The following is an 18684-nucleotide window of genomic DNA, read 5'->3' on the forward strand; positions in this document are numbered from 1 at the left end:
AAGAGCGTTCAAAAATGTTGCTTGTGTCTGTAGTTTTTTGTGTTCTCCTATATGTTTCAAATCAGGAGCACCAGTGAACTTTCGCTAAAACATTTTGCCAGGTTCTTCTGCCATTTTATTTTGCTTTTTATGTAGAACTACTTTTGAAGCATGAAAGCTTTCAGCTAGTAGGCTGGTTTACACACAGTAATAAAACACGGTTGTCCGTGTTAGGGGGTGAATATACAGTGTCAGAAACACAGTGAAGCTCTATCTTAAGAAAACTCCCATGAGTATCTTGACAAAAGAACAGCTGTGATGAAGTGCTCTGATCCAGAGTGTTTTGTGAAGAACATCATTAATCTTTTTAAGGGCCACTGTCATTGGTCACATTGTTTCTGTTGTAAATTGTCATGTCAAAATTCCGTTATCATCAAAGCATACTGAGGTTGAAATGACATAATAGAGATTTTAGGACCTACACTGGCTGACCTGCAACTCCCACTCAGTTATCAAGTTGATAAGTCATTTACTTCAGTCAAACATGTGAAGAAAGCCATCAAAGCAGTGAATAAGAAACAAGAAACTAGAATCACATTGGTGTTCAGAAGAGGAATTTATGGTCTAGGTTGTTAAGTAGCAGATGCTATTGTAAATTATGAGATTGGATAGGAAATTATTTATGCAGTTTATGGTAATCAGATAGTGAGGGGGGAAAATCCAATTTAATGCCTCTGCCTTTAAAATAAGGCATTAGATTGGGGGAGGGTGGACAGATTGATTGGAAAACTGCTCTTTTCTTCCGTTTAAAACCAGACTAGCTAAACTAGCAATGGATGAGCTTGGAAATAGAGTGGAGCAGTCTCTGAAGTTATGAAGAGGACTGCGGCCCATATGTATCATTTGGAGCATAGTTATACACATAAAAGGCTTAATTGTGCTGGGCACTCGTTCTGCTTGAGTGCTGCTGGTATGAATAAGATGCTTAATTTTGATGCATATTGCTGTTGATGTTGCTAAGGTCAGTGTAGAAAAAATAATTTGCATACAGGTGAAATTGACACCTGAATCTTTGCTTTGTTTAAAAAAAAAAACAAAAAACAAACAAACCGAAAAAAACAACATTTCGGCCCTTCTTTTCAGACTCTTTGCAGGAAGCTTTACTGTGTGTTTCCACAACTTCATTCTAATTAACTGGGTTAATCCAAGACCTTTTTTCACTGTCTGAGAAGCTTGAACTACATTTTACTTCAGCACTATAGTGTCCAAATGAACCTTATCTCAGGACACAGCAGGATGAAAGCCATTAAACCAATTTCCACAGCTTTTTATTCTCAGCCCTGTAAAGACAGTTCTAAATGCTAATCTTTCTCGTTGTGGCTAGGGTTCAGCTGGCTGTTCTAATGTGTGAGTGCAGTCACATCATTCTTCAGTGTTCCTCCAGCTGATGAGCAGTGAGGTGGAGCCTTCCAACACTGAGGAACTTAATGAAAACCACGCCACAGCGATTGTCAGAGATGCTGATGAATGAGGAGCAGAGTCTTTTACAGAGTGGCCTTTTCCTCCTGACTGTCAGTCACGCTAGCAATTGAGAGAAGTGTGTGTGTTTGTGTGTGTGTTTGTGTGTGTGTTTGTGTGTGTGTTTGTGTGTGTTTTTGTGTGTGTGTGTGTGTGTATATGTGTATATGTATGTGCTGGCATGATGGCCTCTGCAGACCTCACAGACATATTAGAATAGTGTAGGGTAAAATTGTTTTAAAGCCACAATTTTAATAATTTTTTCCACAGCACACTGTCTAAAATGCTGTAGTGCGCTGCTGGAAGCATAGTCACCTTAAGCAAATCAGAGTTAAATGAAGCATCTGAAAGATTAAAATATAAGTTAAGTGCCTAAAATATTTTTCGGTAATTTAAATAATTTCAGTAATTTAAATACGTAAAAATAATTTAAATGAAATTTAAAAATAAATGAAGTAGAAAATGTTAACCTTGTGTTTTTATTATTGCTGTAAGAATGTCTCAGCCCAGCAGGTCGTCTTACGGGTTTTTGGTGGAGAAGAACTGGGGATGCGTTTTAATGAATCCATTAGTCACAACGGACAGTGATGCAGTGCCCTTGGCCCAGGGCTGCCTCTGAACTTTGCCTTTAATTAGCTCAGTGAAAGGGCACTGCTGGGGAATGTAGCCTGTTGAGTGAATTCTTTCTGGTGGGAATGAACTCTTAAGGGTCACAACACATCACATCACGAAAAGAAATGCTTGGAGTTTCAATTATTATGCCGCTAGCAGCTGCATTTACCTGTTGAGAAGATTAATGGTTTGTTGTTCTTTTTAACACAGCTTGCACACAAAACTGAAATGTCACATTTCAGTACTTGTTATAATTTTTGTCTTACAAATGCTTGTAAAAATGTCTACTAAGATCTACTATACTGCACATATCTGGTACCTCTTTATGTACATAAGACCTATATCATATTTTTGTGCTCGAACCATCTGGCAGACACATATGTTGTCAGGGCTCATAATGGATGCATTTGGCTGTTAGAAGCTGTAAGCATCCGTGTTGGAGTTACTTGTTTGGCCTGTTCAGACTTGGCACTTGGCAGCTGCTTGAATCCTATGTGCAGAAGTAGCTGCTGTGACTCGTGGTTTCTCCTCGCTACAGTAACTGAAACATTTGGGCGAGTCTTCACAAATGAGCTGGCATAGTTAAGGCATTTGCACAGTTTTTGGATGCTCGTGCAACACCGGCACAGTGTCACTATTCAGTCTACCACTCGTTGCCCATCCCTGTTGTACTTGACAGGGATAAGACATGTTTCCAAACAGAAGATGCGTATGAGTGTTTCACTTCTTCCAGCTAAAGCTTGTTTTCTCGGCTAGCCATTCCAAACAGCTTGGCTAATCAAACATCCAAGGTACACAGTGCTAAAGTTAGCTTCTTATTCAAATTTTCCTCAGGCACCAGAGTGTAACTGCTGTACCATTCAAGCTAGAACAGAAAGTTCGGGTAAGAAACTGGCGAATGAGAAGCTAACTTTGTGCGCAATAGCTTAGCCAGACCACTTTTTTTCAGGTTCTGAGAGCTGCGCAGCAAAGTTTTTGTGTTCATGGTTTATGATGGTTTGTGTTAAATAGAACTACAGAAGCCATTCACCTCATCACGTATCATACGGCATGAAATCTAACTGTTTTCGATACAGAGTGTATATGGTCTTGTGACCCCCTAAAAAAAAGTTAACATAAAATATTGTGACACCTAGAAATACCAATGATAAATTTGCCACTATATAAACATCAGCTGGATTACACAACAAAAACTATATCCATTCTATTTTATTATTGTGACCTTTCACATGCATACAAAACAGTAAAATTAGACTAGCCAAACAAGTGATCGGTGAATTTGTAAGAAGGGTGGAGCAGTCTCTGTTCATCGTTTTCATTTTATGGCATACTCACAGTTATGAAGAGGACTGCGGCCTGTGTGTATCATCTGGAACTCAATTAAGTACATATAAGGCTCAGTTGTGCTGTTGATTTTCCTTCATTTTGATGCATATTGCTGTTGATGTATCTTTGCAGATGTTATGTAAAGCACTGAACATCTATATAAAGTTAACAGAATAATCATTTGTGTTTTTATTTGTTAACTTATTCGGAGTTCACTTTTTTTTAACCAGGGAACTTGCTTTTTAAAGCTGAGAAGTTGCATTGCTTTTTAAAGTATATACAGTGTTTTGATGGACTGATAATTGACCATTTTCTAAGTGCTGCTGATCTTACCCTTAGTGTTAATGTGATCACTGTAGTCTCCAACCATTGGCAGCAGAGGAAACAATGACTCACCCTTTTAGCCAACAACACGAGGCCAGTCTCACAATATACCTAAGACAAGTATACACCTAAGGGAAGGTAGACCTGGGGGGGAATAAAAACACATTGATGGTAAGTAAAACAAGGGGAAAGACACACCCGATATGCAAATAGATGGAGCTGGGTGCCAATGGTAAAGAATTATGTCACTGTATTTCATTTAAACAACACAGCTCACACAGTTGAGTAACATTTGATAAGAGAGGAATGAGTAAAGCCAACAGCATTGCAGTGTTTTGAGTGGTAGTTTCAGAGTTGCTAATGGTAACAGACTGAACTGAATGGCAATGAGTTGATTTAACTAGGGTTGGACATGGATAGGTCAGTAAACCTCTGAAGTCACATCATTGGTCTGTGGTGGTGTCTAAGTTCATTTTCTCGGTGACAACAACGAATGCTGTTTTCTAAAGTTGTCAGGTCACACCCTGTGGTGAACTAAAATGTTCCAAAGCTGATACATTTTGCTGTACAAACATTTCAGTCTTTAAGGAGCCAAAATACGACTCGCTACATGCTAACTAACACTACTAACACTGCTGTGCACTGAATTGACATCATAAGTCTGACAACCTCACCAAAATATCCTGTGCAAACCAGTAAGCTTTGTCAAATGTGGTAGTTAAAGGCAAAGTATACGATTCTGAAGAACGACTGTTGATATTTGAACTCAACCTCAAAACAAATACACCCCTCGCTTCAGTGCTCCATCAGAAGCTCCAGTCCACAAATTCAGCGACTCACATTGCCGAGGCAAACGACACTGGGCTACTAAACTTTTTTAGTATCCATCTTCGTGGCCATAAAACCCTTCGCAAACATTGTATGGTCGAATATAACGTTGGAGCAAACAACACTCAGAAAGTACTGTAACTAACATTAGCTAAATTGTGGGTTAGCAAACTGTTGGTACAGTTGCTGGTGCTGCTGCTGCTAACCAGTTGCTATCACAAACATTAGCAAACAGGAGGAAACAGTACTAACCTATTGGTTCTGTGAAACAGCAAAAATAAGTCAATGTAACCCACCTGTCAAGCAGGAGCAACGTCCTCATTCCTTTTCATGCCTTTCAACTCTCAATGAAGCTGAAGTCAGCTTCTTATTCGAATTTTCCTGTTCCAACTTAAATGGTGCATCAGTTACATCCCGGTGCCTCAGGTTCCAGAGTGGAACTGCTGCATGATTTAAGGTGGAGTGAGTGAATGTGACTAGGAAACCAACGTCAGCCTTGTCAACCTTTACCGTTGAAATGCCTCACCGTTAGTTTTCGGAAGTCTCTCCGCTGCTGAAACATCCTTGCCTGATCTAAGAACTTCTTTCACAAATTTGGTTCTTCAGATTTTCTCCTTTTTGGCTGAGCATTTTTATTCACCACAGGGTGCAACAGCAGCAATTTTTGAAAATTTGAAAGAGAAAATCTACTTAGACCTTTACTTCCTAATATAGGCATGATGCCAACTGCATGGACAATTGCATGACTTCAGAGGTCTGTTTTACTGTTGTGGACACAACACTCACACCACTTGTGCTGTCCTTTTGTCCTGGAGTTACTGATGACTTGCAGTACTATGTTAAACATTCTGATACTTAATCTGAGAGGACAAGCCTCTGGCTGAAACTCTGATCACTTTGACCCCCTGATCTGACTGTAGGATGAGAGAGTGAAGATGAGAACTTCCTCTCTCCACAGTGTGCACATCCTATTTGATACTTTTTATTTCTATTTGACTGTCAGTGAAAGCGTATATGATGGGTGAAATCTTATACTGAGCGATTGTGGCACATACTCAGATCCTGCCACATTGAGCACTTTTTGATGTGTCCTGTGATACTCAAAAAAGCATCATCATACCTCCTCCAATTAAAAATACATTATAGAACTGTCACAACTCATAACTGATGCTGTGATTACAGTAGGTTTAATTAATTAATTGATTTTTTGAGTCACATAGATCACACAGTGCGCTGTGGTGGAAAACATATCTTTTTGGCACATTTGTGCTCTGAGTTCAATAGACTCTCTGTTGACATTATCTCCACTTTGCAGGCTCTGGAGTTTGTGCCCTGGGGTTGGGTGGGCTGGGGCTTAGGGTCTAGTGCTTCTTCTCTCTCACTCCCACAGCTGCAAAAGACAGATTAAGAGTAGGCAAGAGTAGGTTAAAAAAAACCTACAGTGTTTGATTGTTCTATGATCACACTCTCACTGTTCACTGAGTCCCAGTTCGGTGGATATTGGCTTGGTGTAGGTTTGTTTTTAAAAAATAGTAACACTAACAACAGCCCTTGATATAGAAACTCCATTTACGATATGAAGATGCAACATACCAGATGTACAACAGACATTTTTGTTCATGTGTATCAACAGAAGAGGGGAAGTGTTATTGATATTTTAGTTAATGAGAACTCTTTTATACATGTAGTTTACTCTGAGATGCTGGTCAGAACATGGGGAGGCAGAAGAGTTTAAACACAGGGAGCGGCACAGGCGATAGTCAATTAAAGGACATGCAGCCTATGTGCATACCACTGCTGTCAGAACAAAACCTTTTTTGACATAATTTAAAAATGCATGTTGCCCTTTACATTTTGTGTAAGTTTCATGATTAATTGACGAAAAGAAATGGTCTAAATTTATGTGAAAAAAAAGTCTTGTTCCATTGACTTACATTAAAAGTCAAGCAGTTTTTCCTTCTCCTGTAAAGTTATCATTTTGGAGATGCGAGGTTTTGTTCCGACAGCAGCGATATTAGAGTGTATTAGTAAAATAACAATGAACAGCCCTACAACACGAACCAGTTCCACAGAGATGTAACCGAAAAGCTTACAGCTATGCACTAATTGCACCAGGCTCAAAACAAATGAATTGCTACTACTGCCAGAAAAATCTGGCTATGACAGCAGAACTGACTTGAGTGCTCAGCTAACATGGAGCGTAAATGATTTAAAATGGTTAGTAGAAGAGTCACTTCATTCATGCATGCATTTATACGAATATTCATAAATAGAGTTAAACCCTAACACACAAAGCACAGGTGTGCCACGTGATGGATGTTATAAACTCTCCAATTTGAATGCAGCATCAGTTTCATTCCAGCTTATATGCCTTGTGTAAAAGTAAATTCATAAATATTGATGCAGCCATCACAGTTTACCCACGATATATTGGCGTATTGATATTTTGAACACAGCCCTAGCCATAGGTTGTAAGGCAAATGCTGAAGTACATTTTCTGCTGAATTACATCCATGTGAAAATGTAACTAAAATGCGTTCAAAAATAGCACTTTGCCAGTGGATTATGAATGTACACTCCATTTTGCATCACTCTGCCCACTTTGGCGCTGTAATTTCTGATCATCATAATAGCCACTGGGTGCAAACAGGAGAAAAATGTGTTTGCGCCCTACCAAATTACCAGTATGTTACAGTGATACTTATAGACTGCGCTTGAACTTGCACAAAAATATTTATTTTGTCTATGGATGATCCTTGTCTTGCTGAACTTTTTGAGACATCACAATTTTCCAGCCTCAATCTGAAAATACTGGAAGCTTTACGTCAGTTCAGCTGTTGAGAGACTCCTGATATTACGATTATGTATTTATTATTTGTTTGCAAGGGGTCAGCCAGTGCTACTCTAAGGTCTGTGCGCGATCAGATTCACAGGAGGATTATCAAAGCCAAGATCTTTTGGAGTTCATCTTGAATGAATTGCCATGTAATCCCCCTGTTTCCAGTAATTAAATGTTGTAGACTTTATACATGCAAGCAAAATTCTCTTTTGCTGGCATGTCTTATCTCTCAAATGCATCTTATTTGACTCCATCATATTTTCTTTTGAATCCTAAAATTTATTTCTCAAAGTTACTGATGTGCCAGCTGTGAATCATCAGTATTTCTTACTTTTTTTCTTGGGTAGCACAGGACTGATGGTTTTACACATTTTTTTTCACTAAAATCAGTTCAACTGGAGAACTGGCCGAATTGTGTTACTGTGTGTAACACATGATTGCATAGCACACCATGTTTGGAAGCACTCTGGAACCATTACTTACAGTGCTTGCCAGGAAGCGTTCATTTGAGAGTTCCTTCACAGTTGTAGTTAAGCAAGTTAAAACTTTGGACTGAACAGCCCTGGCTTTTTGTTTATTATCATTTGTTGTAACTTTGCTGTCATCAAAAATTCCAGTTTTTCATTTTTCATCTGAAATCACCAGATGCTCTTTATATTGGCGACAGTTCATGAAGTGATAACAGTGATCCAAAACTATCATGCAGAGAGTGTTTTCTTAAGAGCTTGTTGTTGCCAATGTGAACGAAATGCAGAGATCTTTGCTGAAGAATATTGGAAAGTGCTGATAGTGCTTGTATGACAAATTTTACATAATAGCCTTTGCATCCCTTCAAATGCTGCTAAGCTGTTACTTTGTTAACCCTAATGACCTAAAATGACCATAATTGTGTGCCAGCTGCAACCTGTCTCCTCTGAAATGGCTAATAAAGTACTACTAAACAAAGGTTGTAATGAAAAACATTAAAAATAATCTGTTGAATAGTAATCATTATTTTTTTTATGACCAAAAAGCAGCAAAAATTGCATAAGAGCATATCTGATCCTTTACACTCACTGGCTGTGTTAACATGCAAAGATTTTTGCCAATCTGATTGAATACATTCCGATTACAGATTAAGACTGAGGTGTTTATATGCTCTGATGAAATATCTCTGTTTACATGCTCATTACAAGTAATCAGATCCAAAATTACATGCATGCACGGAGTACCACTTGTAATGTGTAAACGTTACCTTGACAGTGAACATCACGTGAGGTCCAGTCAGAGTGAGATGAGTTTTCATGTACTTCACATGTACTTATTAAGGAAGCAGCGAGAGGAAGACGTCATGTTCTGAGACACATAAGATGGACGCCCGTCCCTCCTCCATCTTTTAAAGTTCAAAGCATAAACTTCGTCTCCTGTCCAGACCAGTTTCTGCTCCCGCCATGCTGAACGTTCCAACCTTTCATTATGACGCAAACGCACATGTGCAGAACGTATTTACACATTCCGATTGGGAATGTAATCAAATACAGGCGTTTACATGGTTATTATTCTTCTATTTAACGGATTATTTACAGGATTACCCACCTTGTTCATTTCTGAATGGCCTCAATCGGGCTAACCTATTCCGATTGAGGTGTATACATGGACGCATTGTGGTGTAAGCGCAAGCTTAGCTTGCAGAATAAAGGCACCGCACATAACAGAACAACAATAATAACCATAATATAAAGTTATTAAATTAATTTAATAATTAAATTAACATGGTGCTTTTTCTCAGGTTAGACTGGTTCTGTGTTTTGTCACTAGAGTAGTCACATGACTTTGCTCCCTCAGTCTTTGTCCTCTAAACTTGGGTCAGTGGTGCATCAGTTAGCCTGTATCAGACCTGCTTTGTGGTGCGTGGAGCTATTAGCCTGCTAGCTAAACTAATACTAGCACTTAGTACTAAGTAGCACAATAATATTCATCCTGTAGGTGTAAACACTGACAGCTCTACACACCATTTTCTGGCGCATCAGATGGCGCCCGTTGTGGCAGACGTCTTTGTGTGTTCCTCCTGCAACCAACGCTATTTATTATTTATTTAAACTTTAGTGTTTATTTTAAATGTACAGTATACCTACGGAACAGTTAGTTAGAGTAGAGGGGCTCTCCTGGAGATCGGTAAAGTCAACTTTGCACATTTAACTGTACTTTTTTACTTTTTTGTTTTTAGTGTATTTATACTTATTCAGTGTGTTTAATATATTCTTATACTTTATATATTTTTTTTTTTCTAAGACTATATTGGTGAATGGAGGAACAGCAAAGTAAGAATTTCATTGTACAGTGTAACTGCCTGTTTCTGCTGTGCATATGACAATAAAACTTGTGAATCTTGAATCTTATTGTGAATGAAATTTGATATTTCTGCACTGTCCAAGCATTAACTATGTTAGTGCAGGCGTTTCCTGTAAATAAGTAACAGTAAGTAACATTTATTTGAAAAACACATAATTTTACACAACTGTTGATAATCCGAAGTGCAGTATAGCAGTAAAAATTGACCTAAGAGGTAATTAAAATGACAAAATGACATGTCATTGGTTTTTGAATGCTATTACATGAAACAATGTTTTTTTGTATTTAAATTGTCTTATAATTGAGTTTTCTTGTAAAATTGTTTGCTGTCGGTAGTCATTTAATATCATAATGTTATAATTTTGTCATTAACATGTTTTAGTATATTGAACCATGATAAGTTCAAGCTTCATGACATACAAAACTATGCTGATGCGTAGCACCAAAGCCAGTTATCAGTAAGTCATATTTGACACAAATACCTAGAATGAGCTATTGCATTTTTATATAACTCTGACCTAGTGGAAGTGCCAGATCATCTTGCATGTGGTGGTTTAAATTTATGGAGACGTATAATAGAAAAATAAACTGTGTTTGTTTTTGTATGGTCCATCTGAGGACAAAGCTTTGGCTTTCTGTACAAAGACTCTATTCCCTCTCATCTTTCATTAGAAAGGGCAAGTTAACAAGGACAGCATATGCTTTAGTAGGCTTTTATATTTCTGTCGAGAATGTGCATAATAATTGAACAGTGCTGAAGTAATTTAGTGCTCATAGGAAGTACTTATTGGATCTAATTAAAAAGAGCTAATCCCTTTGCTGCCCTTTACTGCCTTATTTTGTTAGCCTCAGTTTATGCTGTGCATTATCCTCGTATCTTGACCTCTCCAGTGCCTGTTTCTTTATGGTTCTGCAGTGTTTATGTCTCTGTAGTAAACTGAGTGTGTGTACTTTGAACTGGTGCAGTCCTGCGCCTGACGTGACCTGCTTGTGCAAGCAGTGTTTTCTGTCTCCGTCTTGGACCAAATCTTGATCAGCTGCTATCACATTCTGTAAACTTATCAGTCTGTTGTGCACGCATATGGGTGTGTGTAGTTCTGAAGGTTTGACTGCTGTAATCAGACACACTGCAATGTACTGCAGTTGATGCTACTGCAGCTCTTGGTCTGTTCCTTCAGGCTGGAAGGAAATTAACAGCAGTGATGCTGAGCAAAGCTAAAGCCAGACAGGTTCTTTGAGGCTGTGCTGTACATACAGAAGAAATAATATGAATTTGGTTACAGCATGTCTAATATGCAGTGGTAAGTCCTTTAAATACTTTGGTATTTTTACAAACTGAGAATTTATCCCTGTAATTTTATTACTGCTAAAATATATAATACTGCTCATAACTGACTGCAGTGTGTTTCCCACTGTGCAGTCATGGATACAAAGGTTATTCTAGACAACATATAAAGTGCTCTGTGGTGCCTGTCTATGGTCAACAAACCATGTCTATGGATGTTGATGTATTACATTTGTGTTAAATTTTTAAAGGGGTATTTAATAGTGATGTGAAGCACTTTGTGCATTTGGTCTAGAAAAGGAAAAAAAATCTCTCCTCTCATATAGGAAAAAAAAAAGATTCCCTTACTTACCTACTTACCTGCTCACTTAGCCTGCCTTCTTGTTGTTTCAAGGTAGATTCTGCATGGGCAACAAATTGAAACCCAAACTCGACCCCTTCTCACAATGTTGAGGCCCAACTAGTACTGCTAAATTTTAAACCCTAAACCTGAACTCACTCGCATGCACTAACAGAGATGCATTACTGCAGAAGTAATTTTACAGTACTTTGCTTTGTTACCTAGCACCTGAGTTCATCATCAGAAAGTTCATCATCCACTCCTTAAACACTATAACTATCCCAAACACAACCACAAACTATAATACAGACAGACAGAAAATTTGCCTAGGCTTAATCAAATAATAATAATAATAAATTTACTAAATGAAAAACCGAGCAGACCACTAGTAAAAGAATTGCCAAAATAGCAGCAAAATCGCCTCAGGACAAACCATCATTTTCTAACTGTTGGTGTGTTGTTGGAACTCGACTGGATTTTTGCCCAGTGTGTTTACTGTGTGAGTGAGGGCAAACGGAGTGAGGCTGGTAATGGCTCAGGGGTGGGTGGTGTGTAATTGGTATGCATGAGGTATGCATTGGAACCGAATGGGGTGGTGCGGGGGGTAAAAGTGAGATGGAAAGCCATCTATTATCCTCTCATAAGGGACGTGGCCTGGGTGGAGTGGTTAAACATAGCTGCTTGGATTTGAAATGATGGGTCGTGGTCTGGATACATTTCATTATTTTGTGTGTGTGTGTGTGTGTGTGTGTGTGTGTGTGTGTGTGTTTGCACCTATGTTGCACACACACTGCACAAAATGAATGCTTTGCCGCTGGTTCTATATAAGTCTCAAAATGAGAATGGAGAGAAGGCCAGAGGGCGAGGAATATTCATTATAAAACATAAGTTATGTCTGCTTCAGTGGCCGTAACTCTTTAAGAATTTGTGGCCAGAATTACAGAAACACGTTTATTGTATAAACACTGTGGTGATAATTAACAAACTTGCATGTTAGTTTTTCATGATATAGTCAGCTAGACTGAAGATATTTATCATTCGATCCCACTAAAACAGCTCCGTCTTCATCAGGCTTCATCAGCTGTTTGCGCAGGTTTGTTATTGAGATAGTTGAAAACAGCTGCAGCTGTGCTTTTGGGTACTATGTTTTCTGAACAAGTTACTCCCACTAAAGCACACTGGCGACATACTTGACAGAACATCACATCTTTCTCAAAATTTTAATAACCCAGCCATTGCGACAGGATACAAAGAAATGCTCAGAGTTCAAGAAAGGGGTTGGCACTTGTCCTGACGTTAGCCATCACGTTGGTAATGGTAACGTTACAGCTTGCAAATTCCGACAACTGATGCAAATAATTTTGCATCCGACCAAACAGACTCTGGGTCTTGTGTGGGAGGTAAACAGTAGTTGTTTTATTTTTAATGCTGGTTGTTTGTGAATGTCTGAAAGTTCAACTGGTCTGGTGTTTTGTTATAAAAAAGAAAAATTCAAACAAGTTCCCAAAGGCGAGTAACCACTCAAGGAAAGTTGTGCCCATTGGTGCCAGGCATTAAGCAGAGTCGACCCCTGTCCAGGTGATTCTAGACCCAATTTATACATTTTATACAATGTTTTTGCATTGGCATCAACAGATGTGTACATGGGAAATATCAAACATCAACATTGGCCCAGAGTCCCCATATTGGTGTGTGTCCAATCCTTATACTTAATAGATGTTTATACTTTGTCTGGCAGTAAGTCAGGTGTTTTTCTCCAAGTACACATCTCTTCATGGTGGTCATTACTCTGTCTTGCTGCCTACCACCCTCAGTAATTTATGAATCTTTCAACTGCAAACAGAACAGACGGATGGATAACCTTGGTCTGCTTGTTTAAACACCAAGCCTGTGACTCTACCTGCTTGCTCTAGATCCTTTCACAGTCACGCTTTTGTTTGTGTTACATGTATTGTGCTCTTCCTTCCCCCTCTGTTTCTCCCCTCTCTCTCTCTCTCTCTCTCCCTCTCTCTCTCTCTCTCTCTCTCTCTCTCTCTCTCTCTCAGTCTCCCTCACTGTCTCTGTGGGGTCGAACAGCTTTTGCTGCTTAGATAGCCAATAGAAAAATGAAAACAACTTCTCTGTTGTGATTTCACTCAGTCACTTCATATTGTGTACAATTAACACAGTGCTCACGAGGACGTGCCATGGATGACATCATCCGCTTAGCATTTAACTGTGCTACAGCTAAAGGCTAAATGCTTTTCACAGCAGGCTGAAAACTCTCTACCATGGAAAACTAAACTATGTTTGAGAGAGTGAAACCAGCATAAGTATACAACTAAGAAGGACCATACTTAACAGCAGTGAAGTAAAAGATACTCTATAAGAACACACTGCAGTTCCTCTTTCTTCATCGTAGTCCAAAATCCCACAGTTCTTTAAGGGTTTCTGAATAGGGAGGTTTGTTGAGTAGTGTGCTGTTCAGAGGCATAGATTTTTATGGCGAGAAATACATTGAGTCTTGTAGCTGCTTTGGGCTAAAAATTAACTAAATGTTTTTGTCAAAAACATTTGGACATCTCTTGTATACAGTGGGCCCCAAATAGTATTTGGGCAGTTTAACCATTTGTTAGTTCTTTGTTACTTCATAAAGTGTTTAACAGAATGATATTTGTTTCAGAGAAAAGCACTTTTAGCACAGCTTCAAACTGACACTAGACTCTTTGTGTGGAGAAAGCCTGGAGAAGAATTCCATCCAGATTGCACCAAGAATACTGTAAAACACAAGGATGGAAACAGCATAGTCTTGGGTTGTTTTTTTACAATAAAGAGATTATGCTTAAAATAAATGGCACATAGTTTAACATTTTGCTTGACATTTTGACAGTTTGAAAAATTGGGCCAGTGTTGGCTGTTTCCCAAGGTTTCAATAGCAGTATCAGTAATGAAACAGTGGTAATGAGCCATCTCTTGCTGTAATAACTGCACTTTGTCAGCTAACCTGAAGGACTATTCATGGTTGAATTCCCATTTGTGTTTTCTAGATTGTGAAAGTTAACACTGTTGAGTGTAAAATGAGCCAGCCATTCGATTTGTTCTCTTTGCCATCCAAGGTACTCTCAAAAGTCTTTGCTAGTGCTGAAGTTCAAAAGCATCTATATGTTTCCTGTCTTACTTGTTTATTGTTCAGCTTTCACCTCCATAAAGAACCACAGAGAAGACCGTAGCCTGGACAATTCTGATCTTTAGTCTGTAGCGTTTCTATGAATGTTCATGCTTGGAAGAGGTGACACGTTTTTGAAAATTTGAAAGTGAGCTGGTTATACACTTATTCTTTGAGAGTGATATTTGACATCATTGAACTGATCATTGACATCATTGTTTAGGTGGTGTTTGTTATGACAGGACTGAGAGGAAATGATTCAGTTTTCTCCTCCTCTGTGAAACTAACAGTTGGATTACAGAGTAGGATTGTATTAGAATGCTCTAGCCAGACTTTTGATGGTTCCTTCCATTGCTCTCACTCCATTGCTAGTTTTTACTCTCACAGTATGCCAGTTTTATTTGAAGTATAACATTAACCTAGCTAGAGAATGCGGGACAGAACATCATTTCCAACTTCTGTTATTCTCAGTGGTACTCGAGCTTGGTCAGACTTTTGTTCTTATTTGTTTTAGGCAGTAAAACACTGTAAAGACACTGTAGACTTAAGCTGTGTAATTCATGCGTGTGATTGTATGGTAGCGTGTCCCTTTTAGCCACGTGTCCAGTTTGGATTATCACTCCAGTCCTTTGTGTAGGGCTCAGTCTGCGCGTGGCTGCATGGTGTCTATGATCCGTCACCTCCTGACCAAGAGCAGCAGCGCAGGCACTCACATGGTCCTTTTAACCCAGATTCAGGTCACCCACACACAATTTGTGTTGAATGGATGTTTTGGTGTTGTATTAGAGGGACACAATGTGTTTCCATGCATCTGGAAGAACTATACACTTATCTAGTCATGGAGCACTGATGGAAAATATGAAACTACAGTGAACTGGAATTTTTGGAAAATCTAAGCTGCCTTTTGTGTTTTATGTCTAGCCGTTTTAGTTTTGTGCAGGCATATAGCCTGTGTAGAAATTGTTCTTTGAGGAACTGACAACAGACTTCTATGTTCTAAGGTACTTATGGGTTCAAAATAGAAGTCTGCGTGGGTTATTTATTTATTTTAAATTCCCATTCCTCTCCACTCCTGCAAATTTTCATCCTGCTTCTGCCCACTCCCGCATTGTTTGTCCTGCTCCAGCTTGCAAGCTGAACGCCCTGTGTCAGACTTGTCTTTAGTTGGCTTTGTCATGTATTAGCCTTTTCACTTTCCACAGCTGTGTCCATGTGAGTGTCTGAAGGCTCAGCAGGTTCTGTAGCCTATATAAGAAAGCAATTCATGTGTTGTGCACATGAGTGGTTGCTTCTATACCTAGACCTAGTTTAGAACTTGTATTAAGAATGAGTTTATTCATTTTTGGCATTTTGCTTTTGGATATTGTTTTGATATGCTTATTATTAAGACTGTTTTTGTGGTAAGAGTAGTTTTTTTGTAGGAATTCAGTTGAAGGCAGTAGAATGGGTATCTGCTGAAGAAATAAAGCCAGACTCTGATGGCTATACATTATGTTTAATACCCCTACATCTGTAAAACTATGATAAGTAGACTTTTTTACATTTCATTACATTTCAGAATATTACAAAATTTGTGTCAAAATGTAGCTGTCAGCACATGGATTAACTGTAGGCTCGTAGGTCAGTCTGGGATTACTCAAAGCTCTCCCTCTGCTTGCATTCGCACTTTCATTTTCCCCACTGTTCTGTGATATTATCAAAAGTCATATCTAAAATTGTGAACCAAAATACAATAAACCGACATATGTTGGCGTAAGTTATTTATTTCGTTTCTCTACTTTGTCAACTTGAAGTAGCTACCTTTTATATTTTATATAGATAACTGTTGATGAAAGATTGACCTTTCATTATTGGTAATGAAAGGTCAATCTTTCATCAAAAATCTTTCATCAAACTGTAGTTTACTTCTTCAGCTGTTTCCGGACAGAAATTACTATCATTATTCTTTGCCTTGAGGTCAGCCCTGGTGTTGAGGCTGCATCTGTGAAGTCTGTGTATTTGGATCAGTGGAGAAGGAAAATCTGGATGAATGAGCTTTGAAGAGAAAGAAGGATGAGTGCATGGAAAACATCTGGCTAAGAGAAAAGCCCAGCCACAAGTCAGGAACGTGATCTGGCCATAAGCAGCTTTCACTAGATTGTCATTAAGCTCTGGAATACTCGGATGAGGTAGTCAGTTAGCATTAGGTAGTTATTTCCTTATCCCAACTTGTATTTTCACTAAAGGCATGGTTTTGTAATTGCTCTGGACTTGAGCAATAAGGTAATAGCATGCCTGTTGAGGTGCTCACCATTTCTTTCTTGTTGCTCAATAGTGTGTGACCACAGTGCAGTTGTTTTGCTCACATAAATTATCATATAATAAATCAAAATGGTCATACTGGTGACTGGCAGTATTTTGTCCGCAAGTCAACTGTCAGCCAGTGACAGTTCTGTTCACATTGTCATCATATACCCTTTTCAGTCACCTGTCTTTTGTCCCGTCCCCACATGCTGCAGCAGGTGAAGTTGTCCCTGGAAGTTCTCCTCTCTAACCCCTGTTTAAGGCCAGTGGCTTTCACGTGCAGTCCCGTGTGTATCTGATCCTGAGCTGATTAGCCACAGCCACTATTCCAAGACCTCAAGGCTAATGCCGTATTTCCAGACCTCAAACTGGTGCTCTCCTCTGCAGCAAAACATTTCAGAATTGCCCTTTAGGTTTGGTCTGGACCGTCTAGCTTTCCCCTAATAGAATATGTGGTCTGAATCCATGGGGAGAGGGGAATCCTGACCACAGTCATTACTGGCTACACTAAATGGATTATTTTAGCTGTGAACTGAAGAGAACTAGAAACCAGCAATCTGTTGAGTTAGAGAGGAGGAGTCCCCTCTACTGGATTGAAAATGATTTAATTAAAGAAAAAAATCATTGAATAAATGAAATCAGTTGATTTAGATGAATCATCAGTGATAAGTTGGCAGTTTACATGGTGATGATAATGTGCGTTTTAATTTCTCCCTCTGGTCTCTCTTGCAGTAAGAAACAGCTTGATGGACCCATTTATATAGAGTTTTTTCACAGAAATATTTTAAAGGCTTCCTTGTTTACCTTTCTTCAGTAAAGTATGAAATGATATGCATGGTTTGTTACTTCAGTTAAGCTGATTTGCCTTTCTTTCAAAACTGTGGTTATATGATTAATAGTCAACATAATCACTATATTACTTATTTAATAATATAGTCTCTAGTGACAGCACTAGGCAGGAGAAGGTAAGAAGAACACAGTGGCACGTTTTACATGGAATATCTGTGTCAAAGAGAGGAGAATAGTGTTTAAATTGTGGAAAGTAAGAGGCTAATATTTGAAGCATGTGTAAGGTGAAGAGGCAGGGATTTGTTTGCACTGTGGTTCAGTGGCGGAAATGTTCTTGGAGCGCTCTTGTGCGCTGGAGCGGTTTTAGGAGCGCTTTGTATCACACACAGGCCGTCCAGATGTTCTGGAATCTTCTGCCTCCACAGAGAGGATGTCAGCGGTCCGTTTCCCAACCTCACTGTGGAAGAACATGGAGTCTCACTGGAAACAACATAAACCATTTCACATGTGTTATGAAGCCCAGAACTATTTTGCCACTTAACTGAAGTGTGATTGTCTTAACTGTTTTTTTTTGTTTTTTTTTAATTCTTTTTAATGATTCGATTCAACAGAAGTCACATTGTTTGTCCTTATTTAAATTAGAAGTGCTGTGATGATTTCATGGTGGCTGCATTTTGCTCAAACAAGTTATTACTCATAGTGTAAGTTTGCAGGGGGAGGTGGGGGAAGAACATGTATTGTTTCCATTTCCCATGGTTTGGATTGTAACTTCTATAACTATGTGGTTTGCTATGCAAGTTCTTCAGCTGTTTTGTATCACACAACTGCTATAGACAGACTCTTTGAGGGGCTTGAGCTCTCTCCCTATGATGTGTTCTCGGATGTTTCTTGTTTAGTTTTATATATTTTCTCCAGTGTTTACTTCTCTGTCTTCCTTTACACTTTAAATGGGAAAAAAATTTGTGCCTTGTTAGGCTTTGGGGATTTCATTGTGCTCCAGCGAGTTGCTCAGATGTAAATATAGAATATACAGGAAATATTCCATGTTAGTAACTGATTTAGTGGTAATTGGCAGATATTATCAC

The 18684-nt window shown here is 38.8% G+C and overlaps 1 protein-coding gene across 1 annotated transcript in view; it reads left to right on the plus strand.

The window, feature by feature from the left end:
- The window catches only part of mast2 (microtubule associated serine/threonine kinase 2), a 154841-nt gene that overhangs the window by 14247 nt on the left and 121910 nt on the right, over positions 1 to 18684 (plus strand).

Source organism: Colossoma macropomum, unplaced genomic scaffold, assembly GCF_904425465.1.
Source record: "Colossoma macropomum unplaced genomic scaffold, Colossoma_macropomum, whole genome shotgun sequence".
Lineage (NCBI taxonomy): Eukaryota > Metazoa > Chordata > Actinopteri > Characiformes > Serrasalmidae > Colossoma > Colossoma macropomum.